Raw genomic sequence first — 22,345 nt, forward strand, 5'->3', positions numbered from 1 at the left:
CGCCCCATTAAAAAAATAAAATTATTAAAAAAAAAGAAATGTAAATTTGTGATTTCCACATTGGGTAGTGGTCCAGGCATCATTCTTAGAGAGAACCTTGATTAAAAGTGTCATTTTTACAAGTGGTTCGCCAAACTCAACAAAAAATTAGATATTAGTTCAGCCAAACCGGTACAAACTGGCTGAATCCCACCACTGGATTTACCTTATGATGTAGTCACATCCCAAAGCTTCACCTTTAATACCATTACATTGTGGATTAGGTTTCAACATGTAAATTCTGGGGAGAAACAAAAAATTCTGTGTATAGCATCTGTCATTCAATTTCTTGCTATCTGTCTTCTCTACTAAACTGTAAGTTTTTAGAGGGCAGGAGTTGTGTCTTTACACCTTGTGTCCTCACAGTGTCTAGAACTAAATAGGAGATCAATATCTGGTAAATGAGAGAATAAATGTTCCTTTCCTGTAGAATGCCTTTCTATTGTCTGGGTCCTTCTACTTCTTCTGTCCAGAGAAAGCTTTCTCCTCAAGACCCTTCCTAGTTATTACCTCTGCTATACAATAATCCCTGACACCCATAGGATAAACCAAATCAGTTGTCACCACACCCTTTGTGCATGTTATAGACTAGAGCAGTGATTTTCAACCTTTTTTTTTCATGGCACAAACACACACTAATTGCTAAGGTCAGTGCCCCTGACTAAATACAACCATTTTCTTCTTATGGCACAAATAAATTAGTTACTAAGGAAGAAGAGATCAGGGCCCCTTTTTCTTTAGTAATTAGTTTATGAGTGCGTGAGAAACAAAGGTTGAAAATTACTGGACTAGAGCACCAACCCTGGCATACAAACTATGTGGTCACATAGGGCCCCACATTCAGAAGACTTTTTTACTTATTTTAATGTTGGGCTGTCACACTATTAAAATTCTTTCTTTTTCTTTAATATTTTATTTAGAAAATTAAATTTAACTGGGTGACATTGACCAATAAGAGTGCATAGGCTGCACGTAAACATCTCTATAACATTTAAACTGTGGATTTTCTATACACATCACCCAAAGTCAAATCATTTTCTCTCACTTTATATTTGTCCCTCTTTACAATGTTCCTGTACCCCCGCCCCACGTCCCCCTCTCCTTGGTAACAATTTAACTTTTATCTATATCCATGAGTCTCAGTTTTATATCCCACCTATGTGTGAAATCATACAGTTCTAAGCTTTTTCTGATGTACTTCTTTCATTCCGTATCTTCTGAAGGTCCATCCATGTTTTTGTAAATGGCGCTATGTCATCATTTCTTATGGATGAGTAGTATTCCATTGTATATATGTACCCCTTCTTTATCCAATCCTCTATCAAGCAACACCTTGATTGTTTCCATATCTTGGCTACTGTAAATAATGGTTCAATGAAAATGGGGATGCATTTGTCTTTACATATCAGATTTTTGGTGTAGATACCCAGTTGAGGGATTGCTGTGTCATATGGTAGTTCTATTAGTTTTCTGAGGAACTACCATACATTCTTCCATAATGGTTGCTTAATTTGCATGCCCACCAGCATTGAATGAGGGTTCCTTTTTCTCCACATCCTCTCCAACACTTGTTATTACCAACCTTGTTAATAATAGCCAATCTAACAGTTGTGAGGTGGTATCTCATTATAGTTTTGATTTGCAGTTCTTGAATGATGATGAACATCTTTTCATATATCTGTTGGCAATTTGTATGTCCTCTTGGGTGAAGTGTCTGTTTAGGTCAGGTCCTCTCCCCACTTTTTGGAATTGATTGTTGCTGAGTTTTGTTAATTCTTTATATATTTTGGATATTAACCCCATATGAGAGCTATTGTTTGCAAATATCTTCTCCCATTTAGTTGGATGCCTACAGTATTTGTTTTTTGTCAGTTTTTTTTTTTTACTGTGTAGAAGCTTTTTGGTTTGATATAGTAACATTCATTTATTTTTGCCTTTACTTCCCTTGCTTTTGGGATCAAATTCATAATTTTTCTCTTCAGCCAAGTTTTAGGAGTTTAGTGCCCATGTTTACTTCAATGTTATTTATTATTTCAAATTTTATATTGAGGTCTTATATTAAGTCAAAATTAATTTTGATTCCATGTCCTGGCCACTGTGAACCAAAATTAATTTTGACTTAATATAACATCAATAGATGACTGGATAAAGAAGATGTGGCACATATACACTATGGAATACTACTCAGCCATAAGAAATGATGACATCGGATCATTTACAGCAAAATAGTGGGATCTTGATAATATTATACGAAGTGAAATAAGTAAATCAGAAAAAAACAGGAACTGCATTATTCCATACGTAGGTGGAACATAAAAGTGAAACTAAGAGACATTGATAAGAGTGTGGTGGTTACAGGGGGAGGGGGAAAGGGAGAGGGAAAGGGGGAGGGGGAAAGGGAGAGGGAAAGGGGGAGGGGGAGGGGCACAAAGAAAACTAGATAGAAGATGATAGAGGACAATCTGACTTTGGGTGATGGGTATGCAACATAATTGAAAAACAAGATAACCTGGACTTGTTGATCTTTGAATATATGTATCCTGATTTATTGATGTCGCCCCATTAAAAAAATAAAATTATTAAAAAAATAATTTTGAACACCTTTTTCTACAGGGGACAAACTGTAGTCAATTTTTATTCTTTTGCTTTTGGCTTCCCAATTTTCCCAGCACTGTTTATTGAAGAGGCTTTCTTTTTTCTTCATTGTGTTTTTGGCTGCTTTGTTGAAGATTATTTGTCCATATACATGTGGTTTTGTTACTAGGCTCTTGATTTTGTCCATTGGTTTGTATGTCTGATTTTCTTCCAGTACAATGCTGTTTAGATTATCATGGCTCTATAGTAAAATTTGAAATCAAGTAGTATGATACCTCTGACTTCATTCTTTTTGCTCAGGATTGCTTTTGCCATTTGGATCTTTATATAGTTCCATGCAAACCTGGTGATTTTTTTTGTTCTATTTCTTATTCATTTATATCTATCTATCTATCTATCTATCTATCTATCTATCTATCTATCTATCTATCTATCTACCTATCTATCTATCTATCTATTATTATTATTTTTTCCAAATTGAGAAGCCGGGGGCGGCAGGCAGACAGACTTCCACATGCACCCGACTGAGATTCACCCAGCATGCCCACCAGGTGGCGACACTTGACCCATCTGGGGCATTGCTCTGGTGCAACAGGAGCCACTTTAGCAAATGAGGCGGAGGCCATGGAGCCATCCTCAACGCCTGGGTCAAGTTTGCTCCCATGGAGCCTTGACTGCAGGAGGGGAAGAGATAGATAAAGAGAAATAAGAGGGGGAAGGGTGTAGAAGCAGATGGGTGCATCTTCTGTGTGCCCTGGCTGGGAATCAAACCTGGGACTTCCACATGCCAGGCCATTACTCTACTGCTGAGTCAACTGGCCAGGGTTTTTGTTCTATTTCTTTCATAAATGAAATTGAGAGTTTGATGGCAATTGAATTAAATTTGTACATTGCTTTGGGTATTATGACTATTTAAACCAGTGTTTCCCAACCTTTTTTGTGCCATGCCCCACCTTAACCTTTCTAAAATTTTTATGTCCCCCCCTATGTAACATACATAATTTTTAACATTAAAAAATTGATTTGTTCACTTAATAAACATAAATGATAGGTTCTAGGAAGAAATCACTATGAAATTGTTAACAAAACACAGTAAGTAAAATTTCAAAACATATAATGAAAAACAGAAATTTAAATTCCAAATAATTTTAATACAGATTTTTCTATATTAATTTATTATTTTAATTTAGTGTGATCCTTGCACTTGATGCTTGCTGCACAGAGATTTTATATTAGGTTCCAATTTGGTTAGCTTTAGTCTCAAGTCTCCACGTTGTGTTATATCCAGCCAATTTCTTTTTTTTACCAGTAAATCATTTACAGCACTAAATCCACATTCAGCTAAAAATAAAGATGGAAACGGTAGCAATAGTTTTCTTGCACATTTGGTTGAATTTGGGTATTTGATTTCTGTTTCCTCACAAAGCCATGCCATCGCTCCTTTGATATTAAATAAAGCTTTAACTGACTCATCATTTTGCAATTCTGCGAGTTCTTCTTGATACTGCATATTTGATATATCAGACAAATCCACTAACATTGGCTGCATCATCCATGTTGGGAAATCAATTTGTTTTAAATCAGAAAATCTTTCTTTTAAATCAGCCGATGGAATATTCAAATGATTGACATTAACAAGTAAAGCGGTATCAGTTACTTCACATTTTTGGAGCCAATGAAACTGTTTAAAGTTTTTGTTGTTAATATGTTTCTGACATAACTCAATATTGGTAATGAAACCAAATATCTTTGCTTTTGCATCGACAAGAGTTTTATTTGTTCCTTGAAGTTGCTTATTTAATATATTTAGTTTTTCAAAGATATCGGCTAAATAACTCACAAATGCTTTACCATCTATTGTTAACAGATACTTCATTTCAGGTTTGTCACTTAAAAAATCACTAAGAGTATCAAACAGTTCCATAAATCTTTTCAAACAGTTTCCTTTAGATAGCCATCTTACTTCAGTATGAAGTAAAAGTCTCACATGATCTTCATTTTGTTCTTCACAAAATAGCTTGAAAAGACGCTCACATTTGGCACTAGCTTTAATAGCATTAACACACTTTATTACTGTATGTAATACTTAATTCAGAACAGGCGAGATGTTTTTAGCTACCAAGTTTTCCCTATGAATAACACAATGCACAAGAATCATTTCTGGATTCGCATCTTTCATCAATTTTAAGCAGCCATTTTTCTTGCCCATCATATTGGGAGCACCATCTACACTACAGAAGTTGCGATGGGCCAATTAGGTGAGAATAACTGCGTTGTTTAGCAAGTTTTTAAAATGTCCGGGGTTCTCCGCAGCAGATGGCACGCTCCGCGGTGAACCCAGGATGAAGTTTACTTGACGACGCCAATCACCCAGTTGATAATTTGGTCTCGTCAAACGAAATTATACTTAATAATTATTTACCGCAATTATTTAAGAATTGCATTTTTTGTTAAATTTGGCACTGATATCTAGCATTGCATTTAAATGGCCTGGGCAAAAGAGTTAAAGTGGTGTCGAGTCCATTTTCAAATTGCCCCCCTTAACTATCGAATTGCCCCCCTGTGGGGCGTGGGCCCCACGTTGGGAAACACCGATTTAAACAATGTTGATTTTTCCAATTCATGACCCTGGAATATTATTTCACTTTAATGTGTCTTTTTCAATAATGCCTTGTTGTTTTCAGTAGATAAGTTCTTCATGTTTTTTCTTAAATTTATTTCTAGGTATTTTTGTTTTTGCTGTTGCAATTGTAAAAGGAATAGCTTTTGGAGTTCATTTTCCAAAGTTTCCTCATTGGCATAAAGGAAAGCAATAGACTTTTATATATTGATTTTCTATCCTGCGACTTTATTGTGTTGATTAATTATTTCTAGTATATTTTTTGGTGGAGTTTTTGGGGTTATCTTTTTTTGTGACAGAAACAGAGGGAGGGATAGGGACAGACAGACAGGAAGGAAGAGAGATGAGAAGCATCAGTTCAAAATTGTGGCATCTTAGTTGTTCATTAATTGCTTTCTCATATGTGCCTTGACCAGGGGGCTACAGTAGAGTGAGTGTCCCCTTGCTCAAGTCAGCGACCTTGGGCTCAAGCTGGTAAGCCTTGCTCAAACCAGATGAGCTTGGTGCTTAAGCTGGTGACCTTGGTATTTCAAACCTGGATCCTCCAAGTCCAAGTTCAATGCTCTATCCACTGCACCACGAACTGGTCAGAATGGGGTTTTCTATATACAGGATCATGTCATCTTAAAAAAAGTGATACCTTTACTTCTGTCCCAATATGAATCTCTTTTATTTCTGTCCCTTGCCTGATTGCTCTGGATAAAACTTACAGAATTATATTGAATAAGAATGGAGAGAGTGGGCAGACTGGTCTTGTTCTTGATTTTAGAAGAAAAGTCTTCATTTCTTCACAATTTAGTATGATATTAGCTGATGATTTGTCATATATGACCTTTATTATGTTGATGTTCTTTCCTTCTATTCTGAACTTATTGAGTCTATTAAACATAAAAGGATGTTCTATCTTATCAAATGCTTTTTCAATATCTACCGATAGAATCATATGACGCTTTTTCTTGTATTCTAGATGTGGTATATTAAGTTGATCAATTTCCATATGTCGAACTATCCTTGTGCTCCTGGAATGAATACTACTTGATTGTGATGTATTTTTAAAAATATGTATTGTGTTTGAAATCCTGGTATTTTGTTTAGGATTTTTGCATCTGTATTCATTAGAGATACTGGTCTGTAGTGTTTTTGTTTTTGAGTGCGTGTGTCCTTGTCATGTTTTGTTACAAAAGTTATGTTGGCCTTATAAAATGTATTAAGGAATACTATTTTTCCTATATTTTGGAAGACTCCGAGAAGGATAGTTAGGGACCAAATTTTCTTTGAATACTTTGTAGAATTATTAGTGTAGCCATGTGGTCCTGGACTTTTATTTCTGGGGAGTTTTTGTAGTTGTTTCTATTTCCTTCCTGCTTATAGAACTACTTAAATTTTCCACTTCTTTGTGACTCAGTCTGAAGATTGTAGAGTTCTAGAAATATATTCATTTCCTTTAAGTTGTTGAATTTGGTGGCATATAATATTTTATAATATTTTACAAAGATCCTTTGTATATCTATGATATCTGTGATAATTTCTCTTTAATTTCAGATTTTGTTTATATGGGTCTTTTCTCATTTTTCCTTAGTGAGTTTTGCCAGTGGTTTTTCAATTTTTTTGATCTTTTGAAAGAACCAGCTCTTTGACTTATTAAATTTTTTATAGTTTTTTTGTTTTTTATCTCATTTAATTCTGTGGTAATTTTTACTATTCTTTTTCTTCTGCTGACTTTGAGTTGACTCTGTCTTTCTTTTTCTAGTGCCTTAAGATGTGATATTAGGTTGGTTAGTTGGAATCTCTCTTGTTTCTTAATACAAACCTATAATGACATAAACTTCACTCATTACTGCTTTCACTGCATCCCAGACATTTTTGTATATGATTTCTTTATTTTGTCTGTATATGTATTTTAATCTCTATTTTTCTTCTTCTATGACCCAGTCATTTTTTAGAAGTATGTTGTTTAATTTCCATATTTGTGTGGGTTTCTCAAGTACCTTTTTGCAGTGGAGATCTAATTGCAAAGCCTTATGATCAGAAAATATGCTTGCTATAACTTCAATCTTCTGGAATTTGTTGATGTTTGTTTTATGTCCCAACATATGGTCTATTATTAAGAATGTTTCATGCACACTAGAGAAGAATGTATAATCTTTTGTTTTGGAAATAAATGTCCTAAAAATGTCTATTATGGTCATTTGCTCAAGTGCATTGTTTTAAGGCCAATATTTTTTTCTTTATTTTGTTTTTGGATGATCTATCTAAAGACATCCATGCTGGGTTGGGATTGCCAAATATAATTGTGTTTTTGTCTGCTTCTGTTTTTAAATCAGTTAGTTGGTATTTTTTTTATATATATTTTGGTGTACCTTGGTACAGTGCATATATATTAAGAAGTTGTTTGTTTTCTTGATACAATGTGCCCTTTATCATTATGAAATATCCATCTTTGTCTGGTTACCTTTGTTGTGTTCTAGTCAACATTGTCAGATATGAGTATAGCCACACCTGCTTTTCTTTGGATATTCTTTGCTTGGACAATCTTTTTCCAACCTTTCACTTTGAATCTGTTTTTATCCTTGTAGCTTAGATGTGTTTCTTGAAGGCAGCATATTGTTGGGTTGAATTCTTGATCCAATCTGGTCCTCTGTGCCTCTATTTATTTATTTATTTATTTATTTATTTATTTATTTATTTTTACAGAGGCAGAGATAGACAGGGACAGACAGACAGGAATGGAGAGAGATGAGAAGCATCAATCATCAGTTTCTTGTTGCACGTTGTGACTTCTTAGTTGTCCATTGATTGCTTTCTCACATGTGCCTTGACCATGGGCCTTCAGCAGACCAAGTAACCCCCTGCTGGAGCCAGCGACCTTGAGTCCAAGCTGGTGAGCTCTTTGTTCAAGCCAGATGAGCCCACGCTCAAGCTGGCGACGTCAGGGTCTCTAACCTGGGTCCTTCTGCATCCCAGTCCGACGCTCTATCCACTGCGCCACCACCTGGTCAGGCCTCTGTGCCTCTTTATTGGTGAGTTCAATCCATTTACATTTAGTGTAATTATGAACACTTGAGTATTTCCTATTGACATTTTATATACTGCTTTCTGATAGCTTTTTGTCTTGTTTAGTTCTTCTTTATTGTTTTTCTTTCATTTGTTTTTGTTTGGTGGCATTCCATACTTCTATCATCTGTTTCTTCTTTTTTTTAAGCTATGTGTTTTAGTAGTGGCATTTTCAGGGGTTGTTACCATTAGGTTATTAAAAGAAAATTTATCATATTTATTAGATTCCATTCTCTTGAGTACTGCTGCATTCCAGTCCCCTTTGCAACTGCAGATTTATCCTCTCCCCTTTTATGTTACTGTTGTCACAGATTATCCTTGTTTTTATTGCGGTTTTGTTAAAATTTTTACTTGTAGTTTTGTTTTGTTTCATCTTTGTATCTGGTCAGATAAACCCCTTTAGTATTTTCTGTAGTGGGGGTTTTCTGATGATAAATTCCCTTAGCTTCTGTAGGTCTATAAATGTTTTCATTTCCTGCTTGTATTTGAAGGATAGCTTTGATGGATATAGTATTCTTGGCTGCTAGTTCTTCTCTTTCAGTACTTTAAATGTTGGGGTCCACTCTCTTCTGGCTCTTAGAGTTTCTGCTGAGAAATCTGATGATAGTCTAATGGGCCTTCCTTTTTATGTTATATTCTTTTTCTCCCTAGCTGCCTTGAGGATTCTTTCTTTATCACTGATTTTTGATAATTTCATTATGATGTATTTTGGAATAGGTCTGATTGGGTTGAGGTAACTCAGAGTTTTGTTTGTTTCTTGGATTCAAGGCTCTCATTCTTTCTACAACAGGCTTGAGAAATTCTCATTGATTATTTGTTTCAATATGTTCTCCATTCCCTTTTTCCTCTCTTCTTCTAATATACCTATTATTCTTATATTGCTCTTTCTGATGGAGTCAGACAATTCTTGTAGTGCTTTCTTATTTTTTTTTTAATTTGTGAGTCTCTCTCTTCTCTCTGTAGTACAGCGGTTCTCAACCTATGGGTCGTGACCCTGGCGGAGGTCGAACAACCAAAACACAGGGGTCGCCTAAAGCCATCGGAAAATACATATGACCCCTGTGTTTTGGTTATTCGACCCCAGCCGGGGTCGCGACCCACAGGTTGAGAACCGCTGCTGTAGTATTTCTATTTGCCTGTCTTCAATGTCACTGATTCTCTTCTCTATCTGGCCTGTTCTATTACCTACACTTGTTACCTCATTTTTCAGTTCATGTATTGAGTTTTTCATCTCTGTTTGGTTCTTTTTTATAGTTTCAATTTTTTGTTGAAGTACTCTTTTTGTTCATTAAATTGTATTTTGAGCTCACTAAATTGCCTTTTATTGTTTTCTTGTATCTTTTTGAGTATTTTTAGAACTTTAATTTTGAATTCTTTTTTGTATTTTTATTTTTTTAATTTTTTTTTTTGTATTTTTCTGAAGCTGGAAACGGGGAGAGACAGTCAGACAGACTCCCATATGCGCCCGACCAGGATCCACCCAGCACGCCCACCAGGGGCGAGGCTCTTCCCACCAGGGGGCGATGCTCTGCCCCTTTGGGGCATTGCTCTGCCATGACCAGAGCCACTCTAGCACCTGGGGTAGAGGCCAAGGAGCCATCCCCAGCGCCTGGGCCATCTTTGCTCCAATGGAGCCTCGGCTGTGGGAGGGGAAGAGAGAGACAGAGAGGAAGGAGGGGGGGTGGAGAAGCAGATGGGCGCCTCTCCTATGTGCCCTGGCCGGGAACCGAACCTGGGTCCCCCACACGCCAGGCCAACGCTCTACCGCTGAGCCAACCGGCCAGGGCCTAATTTTGAATTCTTTGTCATTAAGCTCCAACACTTCCATGTAATTGAGGTTTTTTCTGGAGATTTTTAATCATCAATCTGAGCTATATCTCTCTGTTTTATATATCCATATTTAACTTCTTTTTCCTTGATGGCATTTGTGAGTGGTATTGTTAATAATCCTAACAAGAGATAATTGAAGAATAATATAAAAAATAAAAATTAAAAAAATACAATGAAAAAATAAAACTTCTATAAATAATGATATGTAGAATAAAAACTACAGATAATAAAAAGAAAAAACTGAGGAAAAATATAAAAATGAAGTAAAATGAAAGCAAAATGTCACATAAAGAAGTATGAGTCTAGCCTTACCTGTTGTGGCACAGTGGGATTAAGCAACAACCTAGAACACTGAGGTCACTGGTTCAAAACCCTGGGCTTGCCTGGTCAAGGCACATATGAGATTTGATGCTTCTGCTCCTCTCCCTTTCTCTCTCTCTTTCTTTCACTCCTCTCTGAAAATTGAATAAATAAAGTCTTTTAAAAAAAGAAGTATGAGTCTAAAATATAATTATTTGATGAAAAATGACATTCAGGTGATAGAGAAATAAAGAAAAAAGGAAAATAAAAAAGAAATAAAGATGATAGAAGAAGAAAGAAGAGAAAGTGTTAGAAATGAATCTCGCAAAAATCAAGAATAAAAAAATATAACAACTAAGGATAATGAAGTTCAGATAGGAAAAAAGAGAAAGAAGAAAAAGTGGGAATAAAGCAAAAAAAAAAAAAAGAGAAATATGTGTATATTTTTCAGTTTTGAGAGGTAACATTACTTTTTAAACGCTATACTACAAGGTTTACCCCTGCGAGATATTTGAGTGGAGCTCTGCTGAGGCGTTGCTTCTGTAATGATGCAGGTAGAACCATTGTGTTGGTAAGAAGGGCTTGTGCTTAGGGCTTTGCAATTTTATGGCTCAAGCAATGGCCTACCGGGAGTTCACAGCCCAACAGAGCAGGGGATCAAGCACCTGGGCATCCCCGCCTCTTGCAGAAGAGAACAGCCTGGAGATCCAGCTGTTGGGTGTCCACCACTGCCACTGTTCACACAGCAAGGGGAGCAATGCAGGACTGGGAGGCTGAGGTGACACAATTTAGTTCCCCTCTGATACCACTCTAAACAAATTGCTGCCCTGGGCAGGGTAGGGGTTTAGCACCACAATCCTGAGCTTCAGTGCAATTGTGGTAGAAACTGCAGATCAGGGGCATCCCATACACACAGGTTAAATTCTACCAGGCAAGCTGGTGTCCGAGCTTTGAAGTCGGTGGGGCACTGATCCCAGATCAACTGTGTCTGGCACTACAAGGCTAAACTCTCCTGGTCGGGTGGGCAGATAAAGCATGCCCCAGTGTCCAGTGGGCTAATATCCACAAGCTAATGCATGCAGTGTTTTAGTGTACACTATGGGCTTTGTGTGTACCCAGTGTCTGCAATCACTCAGTGCCTGCAATCATGGGTGCAGCATACTCTGGGAAATGGCCCTGCTCCCTGTTCTTTGTTGTTGCCCCTGTCTCAGCTCCTTTCCCCCAGACTCTTCTCTTCTTCTGGCTGCATCTCTGAGATAAATCCTGTGCCAACAGTGCCTCCCTCCCTCAGGTCCCTATGAAAAGAAAAAAAACTCAGTCCTCTGGCATTTTTTTCTTCTTCAGTGAGTAGATTCTATCTTTGGCCCACCTTCTTGGACAATCATATCTTTGTCTATCAGATGTGTTTATACTTAAGGTTCATCTGGAGTTTTTCTTTGCATATAATTCTAGAATTTGTTGAAATTTCAATGGGAGAGATTGAGAGTATCTCTCACACTGCAATTTTTCTGATATCTGGACAATTCTTGTAAAGCTCTGTCTGTTTTTATTATTATTATTATTTTGTGAGTCTCTCTACTCTTCCTTCTGTAGTATTTCTACTTGCCTGTCTTCAATGTCACTAATTTTTTCTTTTATCTGGATTGTTCTGTTAGCTAAACTTGCTGCCTGTGTCTCCAATTAATATATTGAGTTCTTTATCTCTGTTTTGAAATTTTCAGTCACCTTGTTGAGCTCATTAAGATTCTTCTTGGTGTTTTCTTGCATCTCTTTGAGTATTTTCAGAACTTCAATTTTGAATTCCCTGTCATTTACCTCCAAGTTTTCCATGTTATTGAGATTTTTTTTTCTGGAGATTTTTAATTTTTTTCTAAATTTGTGTAGCCATGGTTTTCAATTCCTTCTTTCTTAAGCACATTTGAGAGTGGTATTGTTAAGAACCCTAAAAAAACAACTAGGCCCTGGCTGGTTGGCTCAGCGGTAGAGCGTCGGCCTGTCATGCGGGGGACCCGGGTTCGATTCCCGGCCAGGGCACATAGGAGAAGCACCCAATTGCTTCTCCACCCCCCCTCCTTCCTCTCTGTCTCTCTCTTCCCCTCCCACAGCCAAGGCTCCATTGGAGCAAAGATGGCCCGGGTGCTGGGGATGGCTCCTTGGCCTCTGCCCCAGGTGCTAGAGTGGCTCTGGTCGCAGCAGAGCAACGACCAGGAGGGGCAGAGCATCGCCCCCTGGTGGGCAGAGCCTCTCCCCTGGTGGGCGTGCCGGGTGGATCCCGGTTGGGCGCATGCGGGGTCTGTCTGACTGTCTCTCCCCATTTCCAGCTTCAGAAAAATACAAAAAAAAAAAAAAAAAAAACAACTAAAAATATAAAATTAAAAAATACAATAGTGCCCTGGCCGGTTGGCTCAGCGGTAGAGCGTCGGCCTAGCGTGCGGAGGACCCGGGTTCGATTCCCGGCCAGGGCACACAGGAGAAGCACCCATTTGCTTCTCCACCCCTACGCCGCACTTTCCTCTCTGTCTCTCTCTTCCCCTCCCACAGCCGAGGCTCCATTGGAGCAAAGATGGCCCGGGCGCTGGGGATGGCTCTGTGGCCTCTGCCCCAGGCGCTAGAGTGGCTCTGGTCGCAATATGGCGACGCCCAGGATGGGCAGTGCATCGCCCCCTGGTGGGCAGAGCGTTGCCCCATGGTGGGCGTGCCGGGTGGATCGCGGTCGGGCGCATGCGGGAGTCTGTCTGACTGTCTCTCCCCATTTCCAGCTTCAGAAAAATGAAAAAAAAAATACAATAGTAAAATTTAAAAAAAATTATAACAAGTCAAAAAGAAAAACCATAGGAAACAAATATTGAAAACAAAAAAATCAAAAGCAAACAATACACCCAAAAAAATAATAAAAATACAAAAAATTAAATTATATAAAACTCAAAATAGGAAAAGAAATAAATAAGAAAAAATAAAAAAATAAAAAAGAGAAATATACATTTTAGTTTTGAGAGATTTCTTCCAGTAGGTGTCGTGGTATTACAACTTTTAAGTTTGTGAAATTCTAGGGCTTCCCTCCACTAAGGTGTTGCTGTCAAAATGATATAGGTGGGGCCACAAGTGCATTGATGTTTTGGGTATGTTTTGACAGCTTAACATCTTTGGCTTTAAGGCTTAAACTTTATGGCTTTGGCTTTCTGACTTTAAGGCTCTAGCAATGGTGATCTTAGACTTTTTGTTGATTCTTCCCATGTCTCAACAGACTTGGCTACCTGACACGGAGAACCTCTGTTATTCAGGGGAGATAGTGGTTCTGGAGAGCTAGCTGTCAGGTTTGTCTCTGCCACTATTCCTACTGTGAATTGAGGGAGGTGGGATCTGGGAGTTTGGGGGGCACACTTTAGTTTTTACTGTCTCTTCCCAGTGCCAGCTGCAGGCAGACCACAAGACCACAAGACCACATGACCCCACGTCCTGGCCGCTTTGGTTTATCTCCCCCTTGGCTTCTCTGTATCACCATTCTTCCAGGGAGAAAAAGACCCAGTCATTCTGAGTTTCTTTTTCAGTACCCCTCAGACTAAATCCAGAGATCCCAAACTTCCCTGCTCCACATAGTCGAGCAGAGATAAAAAAAAACTGATTACTCCAGGTTTGTCTACTTTCTTCTCTAAAGACCACCATGAATGCATTTTATCTTCTATCCCTCTTTTTACCCTGTTACTCCTTTATTGCATTTTGTGCATTGATCTTTTAGACATACCGATGAGCTCACCTGTGGTTTCATCACTGTATTATAATTGTTTAATATGTTGAAATTTCAAGGGGAGAGATTAGGATTATCTCTCATGATGCTAGTACTCTGACATCATCTCCCAATTTTCAAATTTAGATGCAGCTGAGAGAGTATATTGTACTATATGTGATTATAAAAAGGTTGAGTTGCCTGACCTGTGGTGGTACAGTGGACAAAGTGTCGACCTGGAACTCTGAGGTCACCAATTCAAAACACTGGGCTTGCCTGGTCAAGGCACATATGGGAGTTGATGCTTTCTCCTACTCCCTCCTTCTCTCTCTCTCTCTGTCTCTCCTCTCTAAAATGAATAAAAAAATCTAAAAAAGAAACAGCTTGAGTCATATATAGCACTGGGTTTTCATTGACTTTTTAACAATAGTATTGGTCTATACGTGTACTGCTTTATTTGTTTTCAGAGCCTTAACAAGGATGTGATGGGCATTGCAGAAAAGAAATCTGAGATACTGCAATCAGCTATGGTCTTATATTTAACAGAAACACTGATATTGGGATCATGTTGCCATTGGCATTGTCATCATTAACATTGTCATCACTGTAATAACCACATACATTAATTTAGGACTTAACATTTTCCAAAGTGCTCTTGAATCCACTGTGTCTCTATTATTGCTGAGGGAGCATGTATTTCTATGGAAGGTGGGTTTGTAATTTTTTTCTCAGACATATATACTGGCAGTGTTTCCTTGAGAAATTAAAAAGAATAACTGGAAGAGGCAAAAACAGTTTGGCAATTTAGAATGTAAATACTATAAGAAATATAATTGAATTAGGAGTAATACATCTAACATGACAGGAAAATATGAATTACAAACATTAAATAATGTTATTTGGGCTTTGTACCTAAGGAGAGCAGAGGATTGCCACAAATGTGCTGCACAAAGCTGTTCTACCACTCAAAAATCACCAAGAGTTGTATTTCATGACTTCTAGCTCTTTTTGATCTATCTAAAGGAGTAAGGTATGAAGGTCTTACTAATTACTGATTGCAACCAAATGCATTGTGAAAATGGAAGTAGTCACCTAACAAAATGATTTAATCTCATTACAAAAGTAATGGTAGGTTCTTTAAAATATAAACCCCTCATGATTGTTTATAGATCACTAATTACCCAATTGAGGTATAAACTTAAAGCTTCTGCTTAAAAATTGTCAATCAGAAACTAAGACAAAGAAAATTTAAAATCATACTGGTAAATAGACTTGTTAGGTTTTACATATATAATATAATCATAATATATATATTCCTCTTAGATTCTAAGTTCTGCAAGGACAAGGACTGTGTCTTGTTGATCCTGCAGCACAGGGACTAGCATAAAATAAGAACATTGTTTCTGACTAAATATAAAATTCTGAGGAATCCTGGAGTGATGTGTGGAAGGAAAATATTTGCTGCAATGAGCCAGAAACAGAGTAGTTAAATCTTGACCAGAGTCTGACGATTTGACAAAGTTAAATTTTTTTTCTGACATCCCAAAGGGATGCTTTTTGCCCTGAGAAACATTATGGCCTGTATTGTGAAGCATGCATTTGGTTCTTTGGAAATGAGCACTGGTGAGGCATCATAACTCTTTTGCTACACAAATCATACTATATGATTTAACAGACATGATTAGGCATAGGAATTCCTGCATAATTTCTTTTTTCACTTTAGTGCCTTGCAAAAGGAGAAAAAAAATTTCCCTGCCTTCTCTTCCCACCACCCTCCAATGTTGAAACTAAATTATTAAGCCTATATTTGTGGGAAAGGACTGCTACTACCTTTTCACATCATATGGTGCTGATGCTATAATAGAACCTAATGTTCAATGCACTAATGTTCAAGAGATTCAACTCAATAAATATTCCTTGAATGCTTGCTAATTGCAAGGCTGAAACTACTAGTATGTGGGCTAAAGCTACTAGTTGAAAAGATTGAGAAAGTATTTTCTTCTGTAACATCGATTGAGTGGATATTGATTGGCTTGTTAGTTCTATTTCCTAAAAGTATCTCAAATCCATGCAGCATCTCAACCTTCTTTCTATTTTCTAGTCTAAGCCACCATCATTTCATGAATGGTTATTGTTTTCCACATTTACTTCTCTTTAGTTTATCATGCAAACAGTAGCCAAGGGGTCTTTTAATAACTTCAGTCAGATTATGTTACTTCTCTTCTCAAAACTCAGCAATGTTTCCTCATCTTATTCAGTGTTTTTAAAAGCCAAAGTCCCTCACAAACCCTATATAGTTAGCCTGCAGCCATTTTATCTCCTATTTCTCTCCCCTGTGACCATTTTGTGCCATCTAAACTGGCTGCCTCTAAGTTTCTTTAACATGACAAATTCTTTCTTGCCTCAGGGGTTTTGTGGAATACATCTTTTGGAAAAGCTCATTACTTGCTGGGTCTTACCTATCTTTCAGGCTATGGTTTACTTGCCCAATAATATATGTAACCAATTTATCTTTCATAGCATCCAGTTGGCTTCTTTCACATTTACTACAGTTTCATATTTTGTATTGTAATTCATGTGGTATCTCATCCACTAGAATATATGCTCTATGGTGGCAGAGATCATACACATTTTTATTCACTATTATTTTTAAAATTAAATTTACTGGGTAACATTGGTTAATAAAATTATATAGGTTTCAAGTGTACAATACTATGATACATTATCTGATGTTGAATTGTGTGTCCACCATCCAAAGTCATTACTATATATTTGACCCACTTTACTCTTTACTACCCTCTAACATCCCTTCCCTTTTGGAACTACCATAATATTGTCTGTTCTATCAGCTTTTGTCATGTTTGTTTATTTGTTGTTGCAGTTTGATATTTCACACATGAGTGAACTCAGATTGTTTTTAAATTTTTCTTTCATATTTATTTCACCTAGCATGATATCTTCAAAATTGATCATATTGTCTTAAATTGCAGTATTTTATCTTTTCTTATGGCTAGGTAAAATTCCATTGTATATATGTATTACCTTTTCCTTATACAATCCTCTACTGTAGTTTTGGTAGTTTCCATTGTGAATAATGAAGCTTTGGTAGTTTCCATTGTGAATAATGCTGCAATGAACATAGGCGTGCATATATCTTTATGAATACATGTTTTCAATATTTTTCTGGTAGATACCCAGAAGAGTAGTTGCTGGCTCATAAGATAACTCTATTAATTTTCTGAGGAATATGCATACTGTCTGCCATAGTGGCTGTACCAGCTTACATTCCCACCAGCAGTGAATGAGGTCTTTTTCCACACAAATTCTGTAACACTTATTATTAACTGTCTTGTTGACAACGGCCTTTGTAATAGGTGTGAGGTAGTATCTCCTTGTAATTTTGATTTGTATTTTTCTAATAGCTACAGAAGTTGGACATCTTTAAATATATCTGTTGGCCATTTGGATGTCTTCTTGAGAGAAATGTCTGTGTAGGTCTTCAGCCCATTTTGTATTTTTTATTTATTTTTTTGGTGTTGAGTTATATAAGTTTTTTATATACAGGGTGGGACAAAAGTAGTTTAGCAGTTGTTCATATGGAAAATAATACAATAATTAATAAATAATAGTACAAGAATAAACTGTTTCACATATAACTGTAAACCTACATTTGGCCCAAACTATATTTTGCATATTAACCCCTTGTCAGAGCTTTTGTTTACATAAAAGTTCTTCTCCCTTTGGTTGGTTACCTCTTTGTATTTGGTGGTTTCTTTGGATGTGCGGAAGCTTTTTTCTTTGATATAGTCCCATTCATTTATTTTTGCTTTTACTTGGCTTTCTGTTGGGATCAAATTAATAAAATACTCTCTAAGAACAAGGCCCATAAATTTAGTACCTATGTTTCATTTTTTGTTATTTATTGTTTCAGTTCAAATAATTTTCAACAAAAAATGTGAAAAATATACAATGAATTGATAAGAGCCAATCGAACATGTGGGAGGTGGTATCTCATTGCAGTTTTGACTTGCATTTCCCTAATACTGAAGATAAGCATCTTTACATATATCTATTTGCTGCTTATATATCTTCTTGGGAGAAGTGACTCTACAGGTCCTCTCTCTTTTTTAATTGTTTTCATGTCTTGGCCATTGTAAATAATGCTACAATGAAAATGAAGATGCATGTGTCTTTATATACAAGTGTTTTTGAGTTTTGGGGATAGAGACCTAGTAGAGGGATTGCTGAGTCAAAAGGCAATTCTATTCTTAATTTTTTGAGAAACCACCATCTTTCTTCCATAATGGTTGTACTAATTTGCATTCTCACCAGCTGTGAATGAGGGCTCGTTTTTCTCCACAGCCTCTCCAACACTTGTTATTACCTGTCTTGTTCATAAAAGTCAATCAAACAGTTGTGAGGTGGTATTTCATAGTTTTATTTTCATTTCTCAAATTGCCAGTGAAAATGAGCATCTTTTCACATACCTGTTACACATTTGTATGTCCTCTTGGGTGAAGTGTCTGTTCAGGTTCTCTCCCTATTTTATAATTGGATTGTTTGCTTGGTTGTAGCTAAACTTTGTGAGTTCTTTGTATGTTTTAGATATAAACTCCTAATCGGAGCTATAGCTTGCAAATATTATCTCCTGTTTAGTTGGCTGTCTATTTTTTTGTTGTTAGTTTCTTTTGCTGTGCATAAGAGTTTTAGCTTGATATAGTCCAGTTTATTTATTTTTGCCTTTATTTCCCTTGTCTTTGGGGTCAAATTCATAAATTGTTCTCTATGGCAAAGATCCATGAGCTTAATACCTGTGTTTTCTTCTTTTAATTTATAGTTCAGGTCTTATATTTAGGTCTTGGATCCATTTTGAATTAATTTTTATGCAGGGGCATAAAACTGTAGTCTTGTTGCATTATTTGCATGTGGTTTTCCAATTTTCCCAGCACCATTTATTAAAGAGGCTTTCTTATCTACATTGTGTGTTTTTGGGTCCTTTGTTGAAAATGATTTGTCTGTATATATGTAGTTTTATTTCTGGTCTCTCAGTTCTGCTCTATTGGTCTTTATTTCTGTTTTTCTGCAAATACCATGCTATTCAGATTATCCTGACTCTATAGTATGATTTGAAGACAGGTAGCATGATACCTCTGGCTTCATTCTTTCTCCTCAGGAATGCTTTGGATATTTGGGATTTTTTATGGTTCCATAAAAACCTAGTCATTTTTGTTTTATTTCTTTAAAGAATAGCATTGGGATTTTGATGGGGATTGCATTAAATTTGTATATCACTTTCATTAATATGGCCATTTTAACTATGTTGATTTTTCCAATCCATGAACATTTAATATTTTTCTATTTCATTGTGTCTTTTTCAATTTGTTTCAATAATGTTTTGTAGTTTTCAGTATATAGGTTCTTCATATCCTTGTTAAGTTTATTTCTAGGTCCTTTATTATTTTTTTGTTGTTGCAATTGTAAAAGAAATTTTTTTGTTCATTTTCTGAAATTTTATTGTTGACATATAGAAAAGCAGTAGACTTTTGTATATTGATTTTGTATCCTGCGACATTACAGTATTGGGTTATTGTTTCTAATATTTGTGTGTGTGTGTGTGTGTGTGTGTGTGTGTGTAATCTTTAAGATTTTCTATATACAGGATCATGTCATCTGCAAAAAGTAATACCTTTACTTTTTCTTTCCCGATATGGATGCCATTAATTTTTCCTTTGCCTGATTGCTCTGGCTAAAACTTCCAGAACTATGTTGAATAAGCTTGGAGAGAGTGGGTAGCCTTGTCTCACTCCTAGTTTCAGAAAAAAAGCCTTCATTTTTTCACTATTAATATGATATTAGCTGATAGTTTGTTTGATATTGCCTCTATTTATGTTGAGGTACTTTTCTTCTATTCTGATTTTATTGAGTGTTCTAAACATAAAGGGATATTGTATCTTATCTAATGCCTTTTCTGCATCTATTTATAGGATCATATAATTTTTGTTCTTTGTTTTGTTGATGTGGTGTATTATGTTGATTGATTTCCATATGTTGAACCATCCTTGTGCTCCTTGGATGAATGCCACTTTATCATGCTGTATTGTCTTTAATGTGTTGTTGTATTCGATTTGCTAGTATTTTGTTTAGGATTTTTTTTTTTGTATTTTTCTGAAGCTGGAAATGGGGAGGCAGTCAGACAGACTCCCACATGCGCCCGACTGGGATCCACCCGGCACGCCCACTAAGGGGCAATGCTCTGCCCATCTGGGGCGTTGCTCTGTCGTGACCAGAGCCACTCTAGCGCCTGGGGCAGAGGCCAAGGAGCCATCCGCAGTGCCCGGGCCATCTTTTGCTCCAATGGAGCCTTGGCTGCGGGAGGGGAAGAGAGAGACAGAGAGGAAGGAGAGGGGGAGGGGTGGAGAAGCAGATGGGTGCTTCTCCTGTGTGCCCTGGCCGGGAATCGAACCCAGGACTTCTGCACACCAGGCCGATGCTCTACCACTGAGCCAACCGGCCAGGGCCTGTTTAGGATTTTTAATCTGTATTCATTAGAGATATTGGTTTGTAGTTTTCTTTTTTGTATTGTCCTTGCCAGATTTTGGTATGAGGGTTATTGTGATCTCATAAAAAGTGTTAGGAAGTATTGCTTCTTCCTGTTTATTTTGGGTGATTTTGAGAAGGATAGGTACCAAATCTTTCTTGAATGTTTGTTAGAATTTACTATTATAGCCATCTGGTCCTGGCCTTTTGATTTTGGGGAAGTTTTTGATAGTTGTTTCTATTTCCTCCCAATTTATAGGTCTATTTAAATTTTCCACTTTTTCATGAATCAGTCTAAGAAAATTGTATAGTTGTAGAAATTTATCCATTTCCTATAGGTTTTTGAATTTGGTGGTAAATATTCTTTCATAATATTCTACTATGAATTTTGTCGATCTATGATATTTGTGGTAATATTTCCTTCATTTCAGATTTTGTTTATAGGATTCCTTTCTTTGTTTTTTCTTAATGATTTTAGCCAGTGGTTTGTCAATTTTATTGATCTTTTTAAGGAGCCAGCTCTTTGTTATATTCATTTTTTATATACTTTTTGTTCTCTATTTCATTTAGTTCTGCTCTAATTTTTACTACTTACTTTTTTTCTGCTAATTTTAGGTTTTCTTTGTTCAATTTTTTCTAATTCCTTAAGTTGTAATGTTAGGTTGTTTATTTGAAATCCCTTTTGTTTCTTGATATAAGCCTGTATTGATATAAACATCTCTCTTTTTACTGCTTTTCCTGCATCCCCAAATTTTTGATATGTCATATTGTTATTTTAATTTGTCTGTATATATCCCTTGATCTCTGCTTTTCTTTCTTCTTTCTCCCACTCATTTTTTTTGTATTTTTCTGAAGTTGGAAATGGGAAGGCAGTCAGACAGACTCCCGCATGTGCCCGACCGGGATCCACCCAGCATGCCCACCAGGGGGTGATGCTCTGCCCATCTGGGGCATCGCTCTGCTGCAATCAGAGCCATTCTAGCACTTAAGGCAGAGACCACAGAGCCATCTTCAGTGCCTGGGCCAACTCTGCTCCAATGGAGCCTTGGCTGCAGGAGAGCAAGAGAGAGACAGAGAGGAAGGAGTGGGGGAGGGGTGGAGAAGCAGATGGGTGCTTCTCCTGTGTACCTGGCCAGGAATCAAACTCGGGACTCTTGTATGCCAGGCCGATGCTCTACCACTGAGCCAACTGGCTAGGGCCTCCCACTCATTTTTTAAAGTATGTTGTATAATTTCTACATTTTTGTGGGTTTATTACTTCCTTTATACAGTTCAATTTTAATTTTAAGGACTTATGATCAGAAAATAAATTTGGTATAATTTCAGTCTTCCTCAATTTGTTGACATTAATTTTTTGACCCAACATATGCTTTATTTTTGACAATGTTCCATGTACACTGAAGAAAAATCTATACTCTAAAGTCCTGGAATATAATGTCCTGTAAATGTCTATTATGTCCATTTGTTGTGGTATGTCATTAAAACTGTTCTTTCTTTATTGATTTTCTGTTCAGATGATCAATTTAGAGCTGTCAATGATATATTGAGATCTTCAAGTATAAATATATTTTTGTTTATATTTTTAGATAAGTTAGTAGATGTCATATATTTTGGTTCTTTCTGGTTCTGTGCATGTATGTTAGAAA

At 36.7% G+C, this 22,345-nt stretch overlaps 1 long non-coding RNA gene and 1 other non-coding gene across 4 annotated transcripts in view; both read left to right on the plus strand.

Annotated features, from left to right (window-relative positions):
- Positions 1-22,345, plus strand: part of LOC136385474 (uncharacterized) — a 299,892-nt gene that overhangs the window by 255,532 nt on the left and 22,015 nt on the right. The window lies entirely within an intron of this gene.
- On the plus strand, positions 12,397-12,472 carry TRNAD-GUC (transfer RNA aspartic acid (anticodon GUC)). The gene has a single exon. It is a non-coding gene; the product is annotated as a tRNA-Asp (tRNA).

Source organism: Saccopteryx leptura, chromosome X (genome assembly GCF_036850995.1).
Source record: "Saccopteryx leptura isolate mSacLep1 chromosome X, mSacLep1_pri_phased_curated, whole genome shotgun sequence".
NCBI classification, from domain to species: domain Eukaryota; kingdom Metazoa; phylum Chordata; class Mammalia; order Chiroptera; family Emballonuridae; genus Saccopteryx; species Saccopteryx leptura.